The 20,839-nt window shown below is 43.6% G+C and overlaps 1 long non-coding RNA gene across 1 annotated transcript; it reads right to left on the bottom strand.

Moving 5' to 3' along the window:
• Positions 1-1,111: 1,111 nt before the first annotated feature.
• On the bottom strand, positions 1,112-3,431 carry LOC116653027 (uncharacterized). Its single transcript, XR_004306405.2, has 2 exons — positions 3,308-3,431; positions 1,112-2,691 (listed from the first exon to the last, which is right to left on the bottom strand). It is a non-coding gene; the product is annotated as an uncharacterized LOC116653027 (long non-coding RNA).
• Between the last annotated feature and the right edge of the window lie 17,408 nt (positions 3,432-20,839).

The raw sequence follows: 20,839 nt of genomic DNA, 5'->3' as shown, positions 1-20,839 counted from the left end.
GGTGGCCCTGGAAGATTCTTTCTCATCCTATTGTCCTGTGTGTCAAGTGGAATGCAAGAACAAGCTAAATTTATATATTAGATAATCTTTAAGGGTCCCTTCCTATTCAAATGATTATATGATTCTATGATTTTCTGTGAGTGTTTATTTCCAAAGCACAGTCTCACTTCAAAGCATACTCAAGCCCAGATCTTAGCTGTGACTATAGTATATCTTATTTGGGTGAAAGTCACTGATCATGATCCAGGCAAGAACACAGCTGGACCCTGACACACTGAGACTGTGCTTCTGGAGCCTCAGCAAGCTGATTTCTCAACTCTACTGAATCATAGGGAGTTTCACCATTTAGTGGTGCAAGATTATCTCCTCCAGATTTACGTGGAATCAGCGGAGATACCCATATTTGCAGAGACATCACTGAGATCAGAATCTCATTCTTGCCCTCTTTGTCAGTAACAAGTAACAGATTTAGAAGCAAAGTCTTAAACTCTTCTAAAAGACTGCCAAACTCTCATCTCCAGGCCCTCGCCTTCAGCACCACCCACTGCTTTATGAAGCATCCCACTTCTCCCAGCGAGGATTTCAACTCCCTGCACCTCCAGGCCTGCTGCCCCAGATCCTACCTGAAAGCACTCCTTCTGCCCAGGGCTGTCCATGAAGTGACCTGCAGTAGAGCAAGCTGCCCTGTGCTGACGGCTCTCTGGTAACTGCATGGAATACTCTTCCTGTCTTGATTCATCACTGCGTTACATGCCTCAAACTGCTGTGCATGTCCCCACACATACACACAGCCCTTCTCCCTTTCACCTCCTCCCCTCAGGTCCAAACGCATCAGTGAGTCACTGCGGGAAGTGCACCTGATGATCTCAAGGACGCGGCACCAAACACCTCGCATCTCAAAGCTGCCCTGTGAGATAGCTGCAGACTGGGCCAGCTATAGCCAAGCTGCTCAGATATTTGGATCTGGCTTTTCTACTGCTTCTGTCTGCATTTCCCAGTAGTTCTTTGCTTTAGGATTTCCAAGTACATTAAACATTTGAAATGGTACATAAAAGTTTACATCTGTGATGTCACGTGATGTATCCGAGTGAACAAAAAACAAACAACTTAATTAGGGATTTGGAGAGGTTATTTATAGTTTAATCATGGTTACGAATCTACAGATCTACCCGGCACTGATTGGAACAGAGAAGTACATTATGACCACAGAACATAAGCAAGAGCTTTTGCTACTGGTGTTCTTTGTTCACCATTGAAATGGAATGAAAATCTCAGTCATTCAGGATTACTTTTAGCGTCAGCAATATTTTGGTGTCCATGAGTAGATGCAGGCATCCACGTGCATGTGGGCTTCTGTGCTTAAACAGGCAGTAGCAGGTGCTCCATTTGCAAGGAACAGTCGTACTGAGCCTGACATATCAGTGAATTTTGTGTGATCTTTATGTAAGAAATGACATCCATCTTAAACCACTGCAAATGCAGCGAATCTCAGCTGAGTACTGTACCCTGGCATCGTGCCTTTGTCCTCAGGCTCCCCTCAGATGCTTTCTGAAGCAGGAAATCATCTCTTTTCACTTCTGAACAGTTTAAAGCAATGCTAGAAATGTTTTTAATATCACATATATGTCCCTGATCAAGAGCAGAGCTCCTGTGATGTAGTTGAGGGCAGTAAATCTTATTTAGAACCAAGGTGAACAGGTTCTGCAGGCTGAACGTGCCTGAAGGCAGCTGTATCCTACACACCCAATATTTTACAAAACACAGCAAGACAGGTTCACGTCTGGTGTAATCCGTTTGCCTCCAGAGCCTTTTCAGCTTGGCAAATCTGTCTCAGAAGAAAGCAGCGCGTTGCAGTTTAACACTTGGGGGCCAGCTTTAATTCCATGTACCCTGAACCACAACTTGTTGGGCTTGACCATTTTCTTCACATGGGTAGGAAAGGTCAACCTGGGGCCATCCAAGCATGGAAATGACACAAATCTTCCTTTGGTTGAAAACAGGTATGAAATCGGAGACGGTCAGGACATCACACTATTGGAGCACAGACGCTGTAAACAGGCGCTGTATGGAAGTGGTTTTGGCTGGAATTTCACAGCACAGCCATTTTTCTTGTGGCTTGGAGCTCCTGAGGCTTTCCACTCACACGGTGATCTCTTGTGTGCTGCAGGATGGTGTGAGCCAGATCTGGAGCCTCGCGCTGCTTTAATGTGGCGGCCCCGGGCTTGGATTCAGTTTGGGATTCAGAGCAGCAGCTCCAACTTTATCCACATGAAACACGTCCCAATGTCCCCAGTGTCACAGCAGTGCTGGCTCACTGCTTCACCTCACTGCTGATACAGCCCTTCAAGTCATGCCTTGCACAGGAAACTGGCTGATCCAGGTAAATCCTCATCTCACGCTGTCAACATGCAGCAATGAGGACAGAGCCTGCTGCCTTCACGTTGCTCAATGCTCTGGGAGTCTGAAAGGGATTTTAGGTGAGCGTGGAGCCAAAGTGTCTGTCTCCACCCACTCTGGTTTTGCCAAAGAGGCAAGAGGGGAAAAAAAAGCCCGCGCCGCTGTTCTCTGATTTCAGTGCGCTGCTGGATGGACGTGCGTGCGGCTGGCAGGGCTGCTGCTGCTGAACACCTCCCAGCTCCAGGGGAAGAGCTTCTCTTCCGTATGTGCAATTGACTCAGAGGCTTGTTTGTCCTGCAGGAAGAGTTACAGGATTAAGTTTGAATACTTTGATATTCGGTCATTAAAAAGCACATGCAGACGTGGGGATTTTGGCAGGCTTCTTTCTTTTTATGCACCTAGGAGCTGGACATGATTGACAGATTCCAATTTCAGTCCTGGAAACAGTCTCTGGAGCCTTAATGGCAATACAGACTTCACGAGCCCCAGTTCTGCCCTGCTGAAAGACCAAGCAACTGCTACAGGTACCAAATGAGACTCCAATAATGGTTCCAGGCTGCCCAGCACTCAACCAAACCTTTCCAGGAGGGGTGGGAGACTGAGTGGTAATAATACAATGGCCTAGGGTGTGTTTCTGTCATACAGACACAACATTGATAAATATAAATATATATATCTGAGTGTAGATCTTCCTCACATCGGCATTCTTGATACAAATAAATTACACTAATTACGTATTAACTATTTCTTCCTGGAAACAGAGGAAAGAAACAAAGTTGGAAAGCAGCTGTTGCCTACTGCTCTCAGAGACGTTTGTGAGCATAATGCCAAATAGAGAGTGAATCCTCACTTTCTATTGCAAGCAGGGCATGATCATCTACAGTGAGGCAAATGTGCAGCATCATCTTACATTTCCTGGATAGACTGAGGTTTGTTCCTCTGTGGGCCCCTCTTTGGCTGAGGTGGAACTGAGTCTGTGTGGCAAGTCCAGGGGCACACTGCAGTCCCGCTAAGGCCTAGAGGTATTAGCAGGCCTATAAGAGAAACAGGAAGATAGACTGACTTGAGCCAGCTGATGACTTACATGCTTTCTTTCAAACTAGGAAGCATTTTTAATGAGCTTCCATCTGAAATAAATAAATAATAATAAATAAATAGAAATCTTGAGTTGCATCATTTCCATGGAGTCAATGGAACATCAATAGCATGTGGTCGTGCTGGGTTTGAATGCAGCAATGCTTAGGACTTTGTCTTTCGGAGGGCTGTCCCCTTCTGCAGAAAGCATTACGATCACATTCAAATGTAAATGCTACTGGAAAAGTGAATTAATGGTATCTGATTTATGAAATGATGGACTAATTCGAGTGGGCAACGTTTTTTCACCAGGCCTTCTATGGATGAAAAATGCAAACCTGGTAACACTGAAGCTTTCCAGGAAGGTCTCATTCCACTTTTTCTCATACCAAACTAAGAAATTCCCTGTAAATCAAAATCTTCTGTGCTAAGATTTTTGAAATTAAAGTTTCAGAGGGGTCTTTTTTTGTTGATGTTGTTGTTGTTGGTTTTTTGTTTTTGGGGTTTTTTTTTTGCAAAACAACTGTTTGTTTTGAGACGCCTTTCCATTTTCTTTGAAATAAAATTGAAAACATTTTCTTAAATCTCAATTTCAAAATAGAACAGTTCGTTTGGGGATCAAACAAAACATCTCATTTAAGTGGTCAGGAAGTGTTTTATTCTTTGGAGCTGCTGATGAATCAGAAAAATTCTTTCTTTCCACAACTCTGATGCTGATGCTGTGTTGAAGCTGCTTTGATATTTGATATTTATTACCTTAATCTTATTTGTGCCTTAGCATTACCGGATATAATGGCTTCATCTTTGCCTGATGTTAGAAGTTTAAATGCTCTGCCCCTGAACAGTGTTGGGATGCAAGACCACTTCAGGATCCCCAGTGCTGTTGACATAAACCAAGGAATTATGAAGGGAAGACCCCATTGCCACCGTTATTGATCTGGTAGATGAAAAATAAGAGAAAGAATGCTGGTAGCTGAAAGTTAAAGAAGAGGATAAGTATATGATAAAATAATAGTGAATCTTAACTGGAGGAAATTGAAGGTAGGAGAAAAATCAATTCAGAAATGTAGAAATCTTCTGGCATGCAGATTAACTTTGATTCTAGTTTAAATGACAACCAAGAGCTGATGAGCAAGGTGCCATGTTTTAAATCACCAATTAAAGTGGTCTTGAGCCAGAACCTGTCTGATATTTGGTGTTTGCTTTCAGCAAAGAGCCTCCCTTCGTGCTTTTACTACTGTGACTGGTGACTACAGCAAAGCCACCCATCATCTCCATTTTACAAGTACATCTTTTTTTAATGCAAACTAGGGAATGTTGGCCTTTGAGTGACTGGTTTTCCATGCATTAAGAACAGTATTTCTCTCTTTCTTTTATCTTTCTTTTTCTTCTTCTGTCTTTCTTTCTGTTTGGATTTTGTTTTTGTTTGTTTGTTTGTTTTTAAAGGAACCATTTGCCATCAAAAACCCCTAAATTACCACATTAGGACCATGCAGCTGGCTTCTCTGTGGAATTCTACCTTCAACCAAGTAGCATGAATACAGAAAGTTGCAGAGAACTGTGGGTGTGCACCAGAAGTTTTGGTTATTAGGCTTTAATATAGCAATCATTATCAAAGAAGTTGAGATTCATGCAGATTTTCCTCTTGTCGCAGAGGCAAGCATTATCTCCCATTTTCACAGAGAAAACTGTGTTTAGCTGGAGGACAGAGGGACTTATCAGCATCCAAATGTTAGGAAGAGAAACAAGGTCTTCGGACCTCCAGAGTGCTATGACAGCTGCAAGTACGTTCTTTCTGTCAAGGGCTGTTCCAGGCTTTGGAGCTGGATATCTGCCTTTTCCTCTTGATTTCTTGGCTGTGGGCAAGACAGGGGCAGGGCAGTCCATAGGAGTGTCTAGTGTCTGGGTTTTGATCCTGAAGCTGCCTTCATAAAGCTTCGCAATTTTCACAGTTTATTTCAGGACTATTTGTATGTACACAATGAAACCTGAAGACCTACCACCCAAGCCCTTGAGCTGTATTCCCATCTTCTTAGTGGTCTAGCCATCTTTCCATGGTAAATACACTAGATAAAGTGTGATCGCTATTATAGTAGTTTCAGCCAATGCAACATGGAAAATATCTCATGTCATGGTATTGAGAACAGTATACAACTTCAGCAGGAAACATTTTTGGAAGTGAGCTTTAATTTTCACTATGAGAATATTATGAGCCTGTACTTAAAGTGGGGGAAAAAAAGCACCTCTAATGGAGAAATCAGGTTCTATAAACAGAATTTCACACTTAAGTGTCTACATGCTAATTCATACAGGCACCTGAACAAATGGCCTCACAGTAAACATCCACAAGGGACAAAGAGGATGTGAAGGGAGAAATTTTGTTCAGTTCAATACTCCTACCTAGTTTCATTACATGGCAACTATACGTGGTCATGGCAACTATACGTCCTTGTCCTGAGAGACCCTTAAGCTCTGAAGTTCTGCAGAATTGTTTTGGTTTACCAAGGAGACCTCACAAGAGGCTCAGCTCCCACAGGAGAGTGGGCCATATTTTGGGTGCATCTTCTTCTTGTACCTCTGCACTGCTCCACCCAGGCGTGGAGGCACCACACACGGCTCCTTGCAAGAGCTCTTAGCACTGCTACAGCATGCTCAGGTGCATGCTTCAAAATGGCTAGACTTGTCAGGGAAGAAGAGCTACTGAGTCATCTAGGTAACTCTGCCAGCAAAGGAGTTTTACCCACAGCAGTTGTCCTTGTAGTGCAAGCAGCTCTGCTTAGACACTGAGCAAGAGAAGGGATTCAGATGAAAGACTCCTGGTTTGGAATACTTGTAGAATTCCTCCCTATTGCTGTGAATGCTGCCTGTTTCAACTTATCTGGTAAGTACTTTTGTCATAGTGACTAATGACCTGCCAGAAGGAAAGGATAAAAAGACATATAAAATGGAGTAGCATTCAGGGGTAGGTGGCCATGCCCTGCCCCTCCAATTTCCTCGCAGGCAAACTAAGATGATTCTCCTTTGTGAAGAAGCTCTTTGAAACTTCACATTCAAAATCTGACATTTTCCTTACAGTACTGTTTATACATGGTCATCTGGAAATGGTCAAAAGCTTTATTTGTGCCTAAGAAAAATAACACAAGCTTCATTTTAAAATGCATCTTTTGATCAAGAACACAACCAGTACCATCAGTAGAAAAGAAAAGAAAGTTCTGCTCTGAGTTTTTCCTGGAAAAAAAAAACAGACCACATTCATAGGAGTACTTGCACAAAGCTTTCTCAGGTAGATTCCTCAAGGTCCTTGCAGAGGATGTAGCTACTACAGAGCTAAACACTGAGACACATGGAGACTTGCCAAGCTGGCAACAAGCTCTAATTCTTTTGCAAGCCAGACCACTGAGCAATCTGCTGTGCTCTGCCTCACCTGCAAGAGAAGAAACAAAGGAAATACATGTTTCCTTGTGTCAAATCCAGCAGTTAAGTTCCGTTCATTCTATTCGCTGGACATTATGTATGACTCATTCCAAAGGTCTTGGGTGTTGACCAGAGTATGTGCACATCCATATGGAGTCACTGCTTATCTCTCTGTAGGGCTGCATGGCACATGGTCCCTTTGGAAATGCAAACTTGCACAGTGGTTTTGCTACTATTATTTTTTTTAATATGTCTCATTTCTTTTCCCTCACAGGTTTCACAGCAATAATTGAGCCCCTTTGCTTTGTCTCTGAGGAGAGGGAACTCAATAACTGGTAATTACTTTGCCTGCTATTTAATGAAATTGAAGGAGCATGGTAACATCCATAATCTCACTCTTTCAGCTTGTTAAGCCCGAGTTCTGCGTGTCTCAAAGTGTTAATATTCAGACATAAATGGAAAAAGGTTAAAAGGATTCAATGAATTTGTGACAAATGTGCCCTTTGTATGTATGAATTCTGAGTCGTTTCTACTGGACATGGTGCACTGGTTAATCTTGCTATGAATACCAAAATTACCTCCTTGTTAGCAGGACCCATTGCTGTTATTACTGTAGCCCAGTGGAAAGGGCACAGACTTAGGCATTAGGAGACTTAGTTTCTCATCACATCACTATCCTGACAAATTCCTGCATTTCTTTATCCCAGTGTTTCCTTCCCCAAGTTGTGTTGCCTTGAGTATCTAGAGGTGAAGCTGCTTGGGGACAGAGAACTCCCCATCTATTCATCATCAGGTACAAGGAAGCCTCATCTCAGTTGAGTATTTTAGTCATAGTGAAGTAGCAATAAATGCCAACCAGTTAGAAGTTAACTGAAAAGAAGCTATGTCTAAAATTAATGAATATACTCCAAATTGAACATATTCTATGAGAATTTTAAACCAACTTTAACAACTGAAGTTTTGGGAGTCTTGATTTATCTGCGAAGGAGGTGCCACGTTCCGCAGCAGCTTCCTCTATGTCTTAAATAAATAATGCCTTTAATAAATGTGTACCGAATAAAAGCCAACACAGCCAATCCCATGCCTTTTCAATTTTACCTTTCTTCCAGTCGTCCTGCTTTCATATCATCACTTTCCAAGTACTGTGTGTTTTTGTGCTGAAAATTAAAACTCGGAGGGAGAAGTTATCACGAGGAAAGATTGAGAGGTGATCCCAGGTAACCTGGAGTGAAACCATATGAGTTCTGCAGCTGTACTGAGAGAGAGGGAGTGAGCAACAAGAAAAGCAAAACAGTGGAGAATGGGGCAGAAGAGAGGCTGCACTTTATTTATTAAGTGCCATCAATGTTTAAGGCATAAGGCAGAAATTCCTGAACCAAGCAATTCATAGTTTAAGTGTTAAATTGTACCTTTAAGTGGAAAAAGCCCACACTGAGGCCAAGAAACCACTTACCAAGATTTCTCAGAATGTTTTTCAGGCACACTGTGGTCTGCCTTCCTTCCACCACTCTGGTGGAAAAGGAGGGTGCGTCAATAAATCACATCTCCCATAGAGGCTGGTGTCACCCACACGGATATCCTTCACTCCTACCCTGACCAGTGCTTCACCACCAGAGCTGCATCTCTGCTGCACTGCATGCTCAGAAAAAAGCCAGCAGGAAGAAAAATGAGGTAGGGCAGGGCACAGCCAGTCTAGTGAAGGGGTAAAACCATGATACCAAACCTCCTGATGAAAAGGACTGTGTCTGGTTGGAAGCAGATGACATTAACAAAAGGACAATTAAAGAATTCCCGGAATTCGTGGTGGCCTCTGTTCAGCTGGATGTGTCCTGCTGATACTCACCTTTCCATCACAAGATACCTGCTACTTCCTGCTACATTGACCCTTAAGCATTATCATATCTATGGAGTTTCTTCATGTTTATGTGTCCATAGCCTGTAGCTTGGTCTTTTTTGGCTGGAGCTCAGGTATCTATGGTTAATTACAGTAGCATGTATCTTAGTTAATGGAGGGTAAAGACCTTTAGCCACTTGACCTTTCATAATTCCATTCCAGTGTGTCTGGATATCAACAAGTTTATCTGAAAAGCAGCAATTTGTGGGGTGAGAAAAAAGAGTAAGAAATACCCTAGGTCCCAATCCTCCCCACAGAGGCACAGCTTTGCTGTGAAGGATGCAGACACCGCAGACATCAGGCTGCTCTGCAATAGCACCTTGGCATCTACAATAAAAAAAAAAAAAATCAAACATTAACAACAACAAACAGGGGAAGAGTTGTGGTAATTCTAATTAGGGTTGCAGGGTGGAAACACATCATGGAAAATCCTCTGAAGCTTTTTAGTTGTCATTCTTGACTGTGGAGCCCATGTGAGGTGTACAACCTGAGCCTCTCCCTCTCTCCTCGCTGAGAATTTTCTTATGCTTTTTGTTATTTCACCTGCGTTTGTAATGAAAAACTGACTTTTGTCATCATTTAAAAGCACTACCATGTATTTCAAACAGAGAGAGAGAGAAGAAAAATGTGAACGGGTAAGCTGAGAAAGCTGCAGAAAGGTAGTGAGTGCTCCAGACAGAGTTCTTGGAAGATTGTTCTCCCACCACAAAACACAGATAAAATCTAGCTGAGGACAACCAGCTTTGGCCTAATATAACCCCTACGTTTAGAGTAAGGCTCAGAAAGAAATATGCAGCTTTGCAGGCAAAAAGAGGTATAAGGCACCCACCCCAGCAAGGGCTATTAAACCAAAAAAGCTACTGGTTGGAGGTGTTTGTTTTTTCTATTCATATTTTTCATACCAGAAAATGTAAGACTTTAAAAGCATTATTTCAGAAAATACCAAGGTTATAATGTCTACCGTGCCAGAGTATGAAACAAAAAGAAAATGGGAATTTGCTTCTGGTTTACAGCTGTTGTCCCAATAGTTGTATGTGCACCAATAAAGTCTTACAATGGTACAGAGAGATGCACAGTCCAAGCCACAAAGCACATCAGGCTCCAGAAATGAACAAGAGGGAAGAAAAATCAATCCTGTCGGAACTATGTTAAAAAACAAACACCAACTCCTCGGCTCAGTTTGAAACCAAGTAGACAACTGACAATCTTGTGATACCAGAAGCATCGATCTTCCAGCCCCAAACCATGACATTCAAGATATATGCACTAGATGTTTGTATTTGCGTTCGACAAGCCCCAGTGTTCGCATGCACAACCTTCTCGCTACAATCACAAGTGCTCAGAGTTTTAATTTTTAACAAAAGCTGAGATTGCCTCATCGTTAAGTGACTCTGGGCACTGAGATTCAACTAATATCTCCTTTGCAGGATTTCTACCATGTAGAGAAAGATGGAAATAATGCAGAGAGGGGAGACAGGGGGCGAGGGAAACAGTGTGCAGTGAGGCTGGGGACAGCCTTGCCTAGTCCTGGGTGCTGAGGATCTGCCCCAGGGGCTCTCCAATGAGGCAGTAAATGCCCAAACCTCCAGCCCCAGCACTGTGCTGCTGTGCCAAGGAGCTCCGTCTGCAATTCCTCTGGGAAATCCCACTGAGATTTTTGGCCGAGGCTTCGGAACAACTGGAGAGGAAACTTCAGCAAGCCTTCCTCTGCCTGTTTGGAGAGCACTTCACGAGTTTATGCTGTGCTGACTGAACACTTCTGCAGTGCAAACATGAGCCCTTGGACTCCTCGTTTAGAGTCATGGCCTCTGAGGCCTACATAAGAGCTGCCGGTGACAGACAGCTGGGAGCAAGGAGGGCCTGCCCAGCTGAGGGTAAGGTCCAATCTCCAGGTCCAGTTTCTGGGCCCAGTCCCCCCACTCTGTGGCTGCAGCTTGCAGCAGTTTCCTGACGGGTAGAAGGAATCTGTTGTTTTCTCTCAAGAGAGTTACTAATCTTTTCAGCTACATAAATACACTTCTATCATTGTCTGACTAAATTGCCTTGGAAAACTGTTTCTTCAGGAAAAAGCTGAAGTTTCTTAAAAGGAAAATGGCAGTATATTTTTCATAATTATTCCTGTACTTTTTTCAATTTTTTTTTCCCTACCATTGTTTATGGTAAAACCTTGATAGTTAGGAACTAGCATCACACTGACATTATTCTGTGACTCCATGATTATCACATCTGCTTAAGGACCTGAGCTTACCAAATCCCAAGCAAAAAGCGAGACTGCTGCATCTCAATCCCCTTTGCTCCTCTCAGCCAGATTTCTCCCCATGTCATTGCCTGCCTACACCCACTTCTTTTTGCAGCATGGCTCTTGCATGGTAAATGTAGAGAATGAAGGAAAGGCTCACACAGCCCCGCCATCTGCACTGCACATCAGTGCTCACATCCAACCTTTGCAGATTCCAGATCAGCGAGGTGTTTATCCCAACACCTGCCTATGCAGCAGTCTGCATTCGCTCTGCCCCTCCAGTGTTAAATACACAGCAGGGTTTGCTCTGGCAGGAGGAGCAATGAGGCAGTGTCTGACCAACACGGATGTTCAGTGATCAGAAGCTCTCAGCACTGTATTGAAGTGAGGGCAGGGATCTGCTCTGCTTTATGCACACCATTAGGCGCTCGCATCAAGCTCCAATGGTGTTACTGGATTTAATAAGTTTCAATACTTGAAACCAGGCAGCCTTTTGAGAAATTTCTCTTGTAAAAAAAAAAAAAAAAAAAAAAAAAAAAAGGAAGCTATGTAACATGCACTATCTAGCTGTAATTTCCAAACAAATCCTCGCTGTGATCTCACCAGGAGGTCTGCAAGGGAAATGTAGGCAAATCCATGTGCAGAAATGCCTCAGAGCATCAATAGAAACTGTCTTTACACTGCAGTGAAATATTTGGTCAGAAAAGAACCCATGCCCGAGCAGAGAGCACTGGGGGAACTGCAGGCAAGTCCTTGTCTTACTCACATTGCTAATTTCATTATCTGGATGCATGCCTGAGGATCACTGAGGGCATTTAATGAAGACAGTGAATCCATGCAATTTGGATCCATTCTCCATAGACGTATTTATCATCCGAAGGTTAACCACATCCCAATTCACATGGACCGTTCCTACCTTTAGTTGCAGTCACTGTAACAGTGGAAGAGGCTGCAATAATTTTTGCATCTGATTCTAAAGTTACCTGCCTGAACTGCAGTTTTCAAACCAGATGCCATCCACATCCAGAGGGCCAGGAACATGCACACTGCTCCTAATAAGGTCATATATCTGCAGAACTGCAGCCAGATGTGAAGATGCCTATCAGGCTGTGGACCTGCTCATGCTGCAGCCCCGGACGTTTCATCACAAGCCCTGGGATTGCTTGCCCTGCTGAAATTCAAGCTCCCGGCAGAAACACTCTGGCACAATATTAGCCTCCCGTTGTTTATTTTTTGAAGGCTCAAATCTTCTGTTACAGAGAAAAGCTCAGCCATATAATCTTCTAGAGGCTTAAGAATCAGAAATAAGATCAAATAAAGGCCCTGTTTCCTAGATTTCATGATTATCCTGGGGATCTCAGCACTGGATTTCTGATGCCTGGGACTATGATGCCAACTGAGTGGCTCCCAGCACCACCAAAGCACACTTCCCCAGGTGTCAGTGCAGCAGGTTTGGCCTGAGGCTGATGATTTACTCATCTTGCAGATCACTGGAAATGTTTCAGAGGGGACTGCACCTACTAATGATCTTTTCTTTCACTTTTATAATCTCATTTCTTTGCCTCAATACCTTTTTTACCTTGCAGTTTTAAATCTCACATAAAGCTGTCACCAAGCCATTCTGAACAAGCCATGGAGTATCAGCAGCAGCAGAACACAGCATACCACGACAGACACGCTCAGCTCACTCCAGCAGCCTCTGAGTGCAGGGGTCTCGCATCATGATGAGTATTTCTCCTGCCTAGGCCTATTGCTGAGCTTTTTGCCCACTATGCAAGACAGCAAAGTGCTCTGAGGTGCACTGTGCCTGCAGGAGGACTGGGCCCCATCCCTTGGCTGCGCGGGCATGGCGGTCAAGACCAGTGAAAGCAGCACAAGATTCAGCCCTCCTGGCTTTCTTCCAAAAAAAACACTCGCGGAGAAACCTGGAATTACATGTAAGTAAAGTTGCCTTTTTGATATTACCACGTAATTTCCACTTCTGGCAAAGAGATTTGTGCCTGGGCTAATTTGGATGCATTTTCCTGCACCACGTTGGCACCGCAGTGTCGTTTGGATAGAAGTCACATTCATCGGGAGAGGCACGGCCGCCCGCTCACCTCTCCTCTGCCCAACAGGCCGCTTGTTGAGCCTCTCGAAAGGCTGCGCGGACAGATAAACATGCTACACATGAAGCACATTAGGTGGAGGTGAAATACAGATGATTATATTTAAGGGCTTACAATAGTCGTTAAGAGCTTCTAACCACAGGCCCTGGCAGGGCTGGGTCTGGGCTCGCAGTGCATGTCTTGGCTGCATCCTCAACTGACTTTCTTTTTCTCCCCCCTTGAAACGAGGCCAATCTTGTCAGTCTGGTGGCAACGAAAAAAAAAAGATCGACCCTGTTAATAGGATTATAAGATTTGGGGAATATAATGTTGTTGCAGATCATTTATTTTGAAAGCTGATTTCGTTTTAGTGAAAACAAGCTCAGCCCTGCACGCTGGGGGTTTGCAGCCATTATGCCAAACACAATCATTGCTGGTTTGAAAGATGTGATTGCTTTTTAATGTGGAAATTTCACAAGGTTACAAAAGAGGAAAAAAATTAAACTCCTTTCTTATAACAAAGTCACTCTGGGATATGCGCTACAATGCCCTGACAATGTCCAGATACTCTGACCGCATTACACATCAGAAAGGTGGGTGAGTGTGATTTACACCATTTCGCAATTGGGTTGGTGTGTTTTTTTTTCACGCAGCTGAAAAAGCCTCACAGTTCTGAGCAAAAATAAAAACAGTGCTTTGTAAAATGCATTCAGAATTGCACAAACACAGCCCAGGGGTCAAGGAAGTAGAGGGTGGATGAGGATAGAGTACAGAGGGATAAATAAGAGGATAACACGATCTCCCGCTTCGTGCCCAACAGTTTGGGTCGCCCACTTGGCATAGTGAAAGCTAAGCTCACCCGTAGTGCTACAGACCGTCTTTATATTTGTTAGACATCAGCATAAAAAAACAATCATCAGCATCCGTGGCCTTTTCAATAGCAATCTCCCAGAGGGCTTAAATATATTCTAGCAATAATGGCTAAGCCCCACTTTTCTGGGTGTTAGAAGATGTTCTGTCACCATCTCAGAAGAACCATTGTTGTGACAAAAGCCTCATGGCACAGCCTGGATGGGGCTTAGGAGGAAAACAGGCACCAGCAGGAACATCCCAGTCAGAGGAATTCATCAGGAGGCACCGAAAAGAATGAATTTTTCCAATGCAGTCTTAAAATAGCAGTGAAGGGGGGGACGAGGCTGGCCTTTTTTGGGTACAGAGGTGGCAGGGATTTGCAGGCTATCTTCTCCTTTGTAGAGAAGATGCTCGCTTTTGATCTGCAGCATAGGGACAGCTCTCCCCAAAGGCAGGGCGAGGGAGGGGTAGGGCTGCGGGGAAGCACAAAGGATGGAGCTGAAGCACTGCCTCGCAGCCGTGGATTGAAATGACATGTGCGCCGCGGAACCTTTTTCTTTTCAAAGCAATTTGCTATCATTATACTGCCCGTGCATTTCCAATACATGTCAGCCTGTTCTCTTTTAACTTGGCGGGAGGGGAAGGTGCTTTTATTGCAGGGCTCCTTGCAGAAGCTCGCCAGACATTGCTATTATTACATCTGCCGGGCACAGAACAGAATGATGCATGTTCATTAAAGGAATAGGGTTAGAGTAAAGCAAATTCGTTCAGTTCTAGTCAGAGACAGCTTGAGTGGGCTCTGAGATTTTCATATACAGAAGTTCTCCGGATTTAACAAATAGGACGAATTCTAACCCTGTAACTTCAGTTCAGCTTCTGGCTGGTGTCACTGAAATCATTTAGCATTGTTTGCCTGGATTCTAACAGTGGTGAAAATCCAGGAAGCTGTTAGGACATTAATAATTTCATAAAGTTGCAAATTGCAAGGTTTTTATTAACTCTTCATATTAGGATTTCTCTTCTGTTTTAATGCATAAGCTCCTCTAGCTTTTACTGTACAGTGTGTGGTCATGTATCTGCTTATAGGGGAGAAAAGGTAGGGAGAGGTTTTAAACAATAATTAGGATTTCACTCCTTCAAACAGATGTTCTCTCATCCCCATGCCAAGAGATGGAGCTCATAATCGCTGTGTGTGGTGCTGTGCCTGGACTTAGAACCGATGGGCAGCCCACAGAGATGAAGTTAGGCTCTGTGTCTGCAATTCCAGCTATTACTACCAGGAAAACTATGCAGAGCAGAACAATGTGATTTGGGTTCCTCATCTGTTTAACCCTGGTGTTGGTTCAGCCCCAGACTGAACTCTTCCTCCACACTTTTTTCCTTCTGTTCTTGCAGTGGGAAGTTAATTGCTGGAAGGGCATTTTTGGTGGGAATGCAGCCAACCTCTGGCTGAGGAGCTTTTGAGTCACGATTCCTAACGAGACAAGAGAGGCTTTGCAGATTCTTCAGTTTCTCTGTAGAATAGTGAAGATGCCACCAGTCACCTCTCCAAGATGGCTACAGCTGTGAGAGAGCAGATAAAGTCCCATCCACTCACACCCATGAGCAGGAGTCAGAGCATTGCACTGAAAGACTACACAGGGGCTACACAGTGCAAATGCTTGATGCTATCCTGAAAAATGGAGAGAAGGAGTTGGCTCCCAAAAAATTAGGAACAAAAGCATGATTCCAATTTATGCCTCAGGGAAGATGGGCTGCGGGATGGTAGTGATGCCAGCAATGCCTCCCTTTGCAACTTCAGCCTCACAAAGCACTTGGTAAGGACTTTAGCAGCCGAGCCTAGAACTGGGATTAGGACATGAGGCTCTTTTGCAGGAGTGCAGAACCATGGGGAGCCCTTCCATCGCTCCCCCTCTGCCTTGCATAAGAGCCCAGCTAACAAAGCAAAAGGCGCAGCTTGAGATGGGACCTCTGCATGCAGGTTTCCTTCTGGTATGACAAGCTATTGCAGCCCTAATGGCAGGCTGCTGGACTAGGAGCAGTCTTTCATTGAGTTTGTCTTACTGAGAGGAAAAACTGCTTTGTGTAATAACTTTATGGTAAATGTTGGCAAAAGATTTGCACTGCATACTGAAAGAGAGACATTTCTGACCACAGCTCATGAACCACATTTATTTACTCTGGCATTTGTCCATTATTTGTTCATAGGCTTTCTGTCTCTGCTAAATGTGTTCCAATTTTGGGAGCTAAATCATTGCCAGTAGTTTCCAGGACATTCCGCTAGGCTAAGCAAAATTGCCCTAAGCAGTTGTCAGAAACCACTGGAGTAGTATTTTAAATGCAGAGTATTTGAAGAAAATAAAAGATACCGAGAGTCCTATCTGTCTGGATCCCAGATCTTGTGTGTTGTAAAATGTTAGAAGACAGAAGCAGAGGGCTTAAAGCAGCACATGCCTTTCTTGAGCCATTTTCCAATGTCTAATGAAACAACCTGATTCTAGAAGGAGGTCAGTAATATTTAATATGTGTATTTATCAGCAGCTCTCCAGACAGGAATCATGCCCAGCCTTCAGCCTGGAAAATCCTAGTTATTTATGTCTTAGTAAAAATGTATTACAGAATACAGGAGGAAAGCTGTTAGAGCTGACACTCGATTGCTATCAGATGGCCTTACAAAAGTGGATGTTTATAGCTTAGGCAAGATAATCACATGAGAATTACCTTTCTGGAATAGCTCCCGGTTTCATCTGCTCACTGTCCTGTACTTGAGAGTGTTCACAGTAACCAGAAACATTTCTTGTTCCATCCACAGGCTAACGAAGATGTCCAAATAATTCCCTAAGATACTGAGTGACCAACTTGAAGTATGAACTTCCTTATCTTTCTCTAACAGTAATTTTCTCAGCGTTAATTACCATGATTGCATACAAACTTATCATCCAAGTGAAAGCTCAGTGCTTCTTTGGATGGGGTTGTGTCTGTGGCTGGAGTTTTCCTCTGGGGAATCCAACAGTCTGGCAGCAGTGGGAACATCCAAGGGGAGGGGAGGCTCACCTTCCTATGCTGCCCTGTTAGCTGCCTTCCACTTTCATCACATCCACTCTTTGCTGTGTATGAGAGATGTATGTTTATGTTGACTATTTCTTCTACTTCTATCAGGTATCAGCATAACAGCATCCTGCTATCTTGTCCTTTATGCACCCCGATATTTTGTCCTAGGTTTATTTATATAGAATATATAAATACTGGATTCCAGCTGTCTTTTCATCACTCATTGGTTTATTTGTAGCCACATGAATATCTTCAAAATGCTCTTTACAAAGAGTGAAATAAATGCTGTGTCCTCCGCTTCATCTTCATCATACTGCCCACTTGCATAGCAGCTGTAGTAGTAACAGTAATACAGTAATAATAGTATAGTAAGTAGGTAATGGCACTGATCCCTAGACAACGGAGCATCTCAATGCTAAACCTTTCACTTTGTCAAAAGCTGGCCATTTAATCCCTGTGTGAGTAATTGTTTATTCACTAGGTATAAAGAGTACTTTGCTTCCTGTGTTCAAGCCAGCTTTGACTGATGGAAAGATTCAGCTTGACTTGCATGATGGTTTGCTTTTTCCCAGCTCTGCATGTGCACTTTGTTAGGGGCTGGGAGCACGGTGCCCAGTTTGCCTCTGCCCGCATCCATGGGCATGGGCAAATAATGAGAGAGATTAGGGAGGTAAACAAGTCTATGCCAAACCTTATCTGCTCACATATTCCTGATCCATTACCATTGTTGCCGTTTGATGAATTTAATAGTAGCAGACAGGATTCCTGCTGGTCCATAAATCCCAGTACATCCTTACTTTTTAAGATTCTGGTAGTGTAAGCGTTATTCCAATGCTTTAAATGTAATACCTCCACTCTCCTACATTTTTTTCTCTTCCTATCTTTAATAAGGAATATAAATGTTTGCTTTCTATCACTTGGCAGCAGTAGGTTCGTAGTGCATGATAATTTATTGGCCTTTCACTTACCAGTTTCCTTCAGTGATACCTTTGTTTCACATTCTGTGTCATTATCACTATTAAGAAAGAACAGATAACTGTCCAAAGCCTCATCTAATAAGAATCTTTCTGAGCTCCAAGCAGTGTTTTGATTCCCTCAAAGCCTTCAAGAGTCAGATATATTCAAATAAAACATTTTTATTCATCCTTCTTGAGATATTCAGCTACTCGGGCCTTTAAAAAGCGATCTTGACTTCCTAATTTTCCTCTTGCTGGTTCTTTGCTAAAAGGCAGCACTATTTTCATTCACTTGTACATTAGAGTCTATTTTACAACAACAACAATAGTAGAAGGACGACAGTGGGAAAGCAACAGCATTTGGAAAAATCAAACAATGTGAATCAATACGTTCTTTGCAGTCTAGGGGAAGCAATGGAGTCAAGGAAGTCCTTTGGATGTTGTGTTTTACAATACCTCTGGAGGCCCAAGCCCCACTGTAGGCTGTTTTCCTCCTGACTTTGGACAAGGCAAAATTAACTGGTAATAACACACAATTAAAAGCGCATGTGCGCGTCTGTGATTGTGTGTGTGTCTTTGCTCTAATTCCTCTCATTCTGTGCATTTTAACTTTCAAAATTAGACAGCGGTGAGGAGGAGACAGACAGGTATACATAGCAGCCACATCAAACTCCTCGTGGGGCAGGGGGAACATTTGACACCTCCTTGTTCCAGTGCCCCCTGTCTGGTTTTAATTTCACTAAATTGCTCCCGTCTGGGGATTGTATATTTTCAGTGGCCTCTCCCAGCAATGCAGAGGTAGAGCAATAGTGTGCCAAACCCCAGCTATGCTCAAATGTGGGGCTGCAGCTTTATAGGAGAGCGAGGGGAGGCAGCTCTCAGGACCAGCTATTAGCCGAATGACTTCCATTTAAAAGCCATGCCAAGGAACCTCTCTTTCCCTTTTCCTTTTAGAGATGTCTCACAAGGGAAGGGGAAGACAACCTAGGTAACAAATTGGTCAATAGATCCTTTGCATCCCTGCTTTCAAAGTGTAATTATGATCTGTGTGTCTGAACGGTCCCTCATTAGTGAGCAGATACTGAGCAGAAGGTGCTGCATGAGAAAACAAGGACTTTGGGAGATGCAGAGAAAGAGACTGAGAGATTTGTTTAAGAGTCAGGTTGGTTTGGTGCTGGGCATCTCCAGGGAAAGGGATGGCTTGGAAAGGCTGTGGGAGGAGGGCTGCTCCAGGCAGCAGTAGACTCATGCCCCACACTATTGAGGGCAGCTTGGCAGCACTGAGTGCACAGGTAATCTTCAGAGGAGATGCCTGATAGCAGAGAAAGTGAACACCAAGACAGCAATGTAAAGGAAAAAATAATTGCTCCATCACAGTAGCTGAGCATTGCTGTCATAATGCATGAACTGCAGTCCTCCTTCTGTGGGTATTTCACACAAACACTGAATGATGAATAGGAATTTTGGGTACTTATGCCTGAACAGAAATCCTTCTTTGTGCACAGAAGCCTGTCAGGAGGCAAAGCAAAGCCAGTTCCCCCAGTCTGAGCTCCTGGAAGATCACCCACCTGTGATGGGGGATGGAGAGTGGGACAAAGCAAAGCACTGGCCAGAGCCCAGACATGGGGGTACTGGGGGCTACTGGGCTCTGGACTGGGGCTGATGAACCCTCAGAACAGAGCCAGCCAAGGCACACTGTGGATTCAACTGGGCCATTGGAACTGCTCTTGCAACAAACAGGATTTGGCCCCGGTGACAGTGAGGTGGCAACAGGGCACTCAGTCTGAAAAATGGCCTTGTGCCTCTGTGCGGCCCTGAGGATGCAATGAGTGACTGACACAACAGGCTGCTGAGAGCACAACAAGGTAAAGTACCAGAGCCTGCTCCACCAGGACTTCAGTGCATGAAAGCCCATTGTTTTAAGATCTCAAGGATCTTTTTTCCCTCCCCTGCCCTCACTGAGTTCTCTGTGAATTGAGCATTACAGTGGCTTTGACTGTAACCATTATAATCATTTTCCAGTGCTAATGTTGTGGTTTTAATGAAAGGAAACAGCAAATGGGGTATCGACTTATATACACAAATCTGCACTTCATTTGCACAAAATAGCTTCTGGATGGCTTTCCTCCATGTTTTTGGTCAACACCACTCTTTTTGAGAAATGATCAATGTCTACAACTGTTTGCTCTTCCACAGATAAAGCAGATGCTATTCATTACTGCCTTTGCCATGCATATATTGCTACTTTCCCCAGAGCAGCCGCAGTGGGTCATGTGTTTATTTTTCTTTAAATCCTTTTGTTCTTAAATCACTACACTTTTGCTTTCAGGCTATGACGAATGATTAATACTGTAGTAGCAGCATTATTGAATTAGGAAAGTCAGTGGCAGCTTCCAAAATTATTGAGACAACCAACAAATAAATACAAACCACTTCTTTAGAGTTAGACACAGAGGAACAGTGCGATGGTGTCGAGATAAGCAGAGGTGAGGCTGACTTGAGTGCTTTTAAAGCTGTAGGGCAGGCTCGCAGCTACTGGAATTTAAATCATTGCAGCACTGATAACAATGCGGATGTCTCGCACGGTCTTGCGTTGAAGCCATAAAAACAATGTTCAGGAAAACTTAGAACTGATGTGGGCAATTGAAGGGAATTATTTTCTCTGAGAAGTGATATGATCAGAAAGAAATAATTATCATTGGTTTTACGTTTTGAGTTTATTTAAAGAGAATAGACTGAGAGTGGGATGCTGAAAGGTGGGTGTTCAGCACCTCCAGGTATCACAGCCAGCTGTGGGAACAGAGCTGTTTGGAATGGAGAGAGATTAGGGATTGCAGAAGTAACCCTTTGTAGTCAACACTGGAAGGTGTGTGGT

The sequence above is a fragment of the Coturnix japonica genome, chromosome 2 (assembly GCF_054131305.1).
Source record: "Coturnix japonica strain WE chromosome 2, WE-NBRP24, whole genome shotgun sequence".
Classification (NCBI taxonomy): Eukaryota; Metazoa; Chordata; class Aves; order Galliformes; family Phasianidae; genus Coturnix; species Coturnix japonica.
This window is presented reverse-complemented; position numbering and strand designations above follow the sequence as displayed.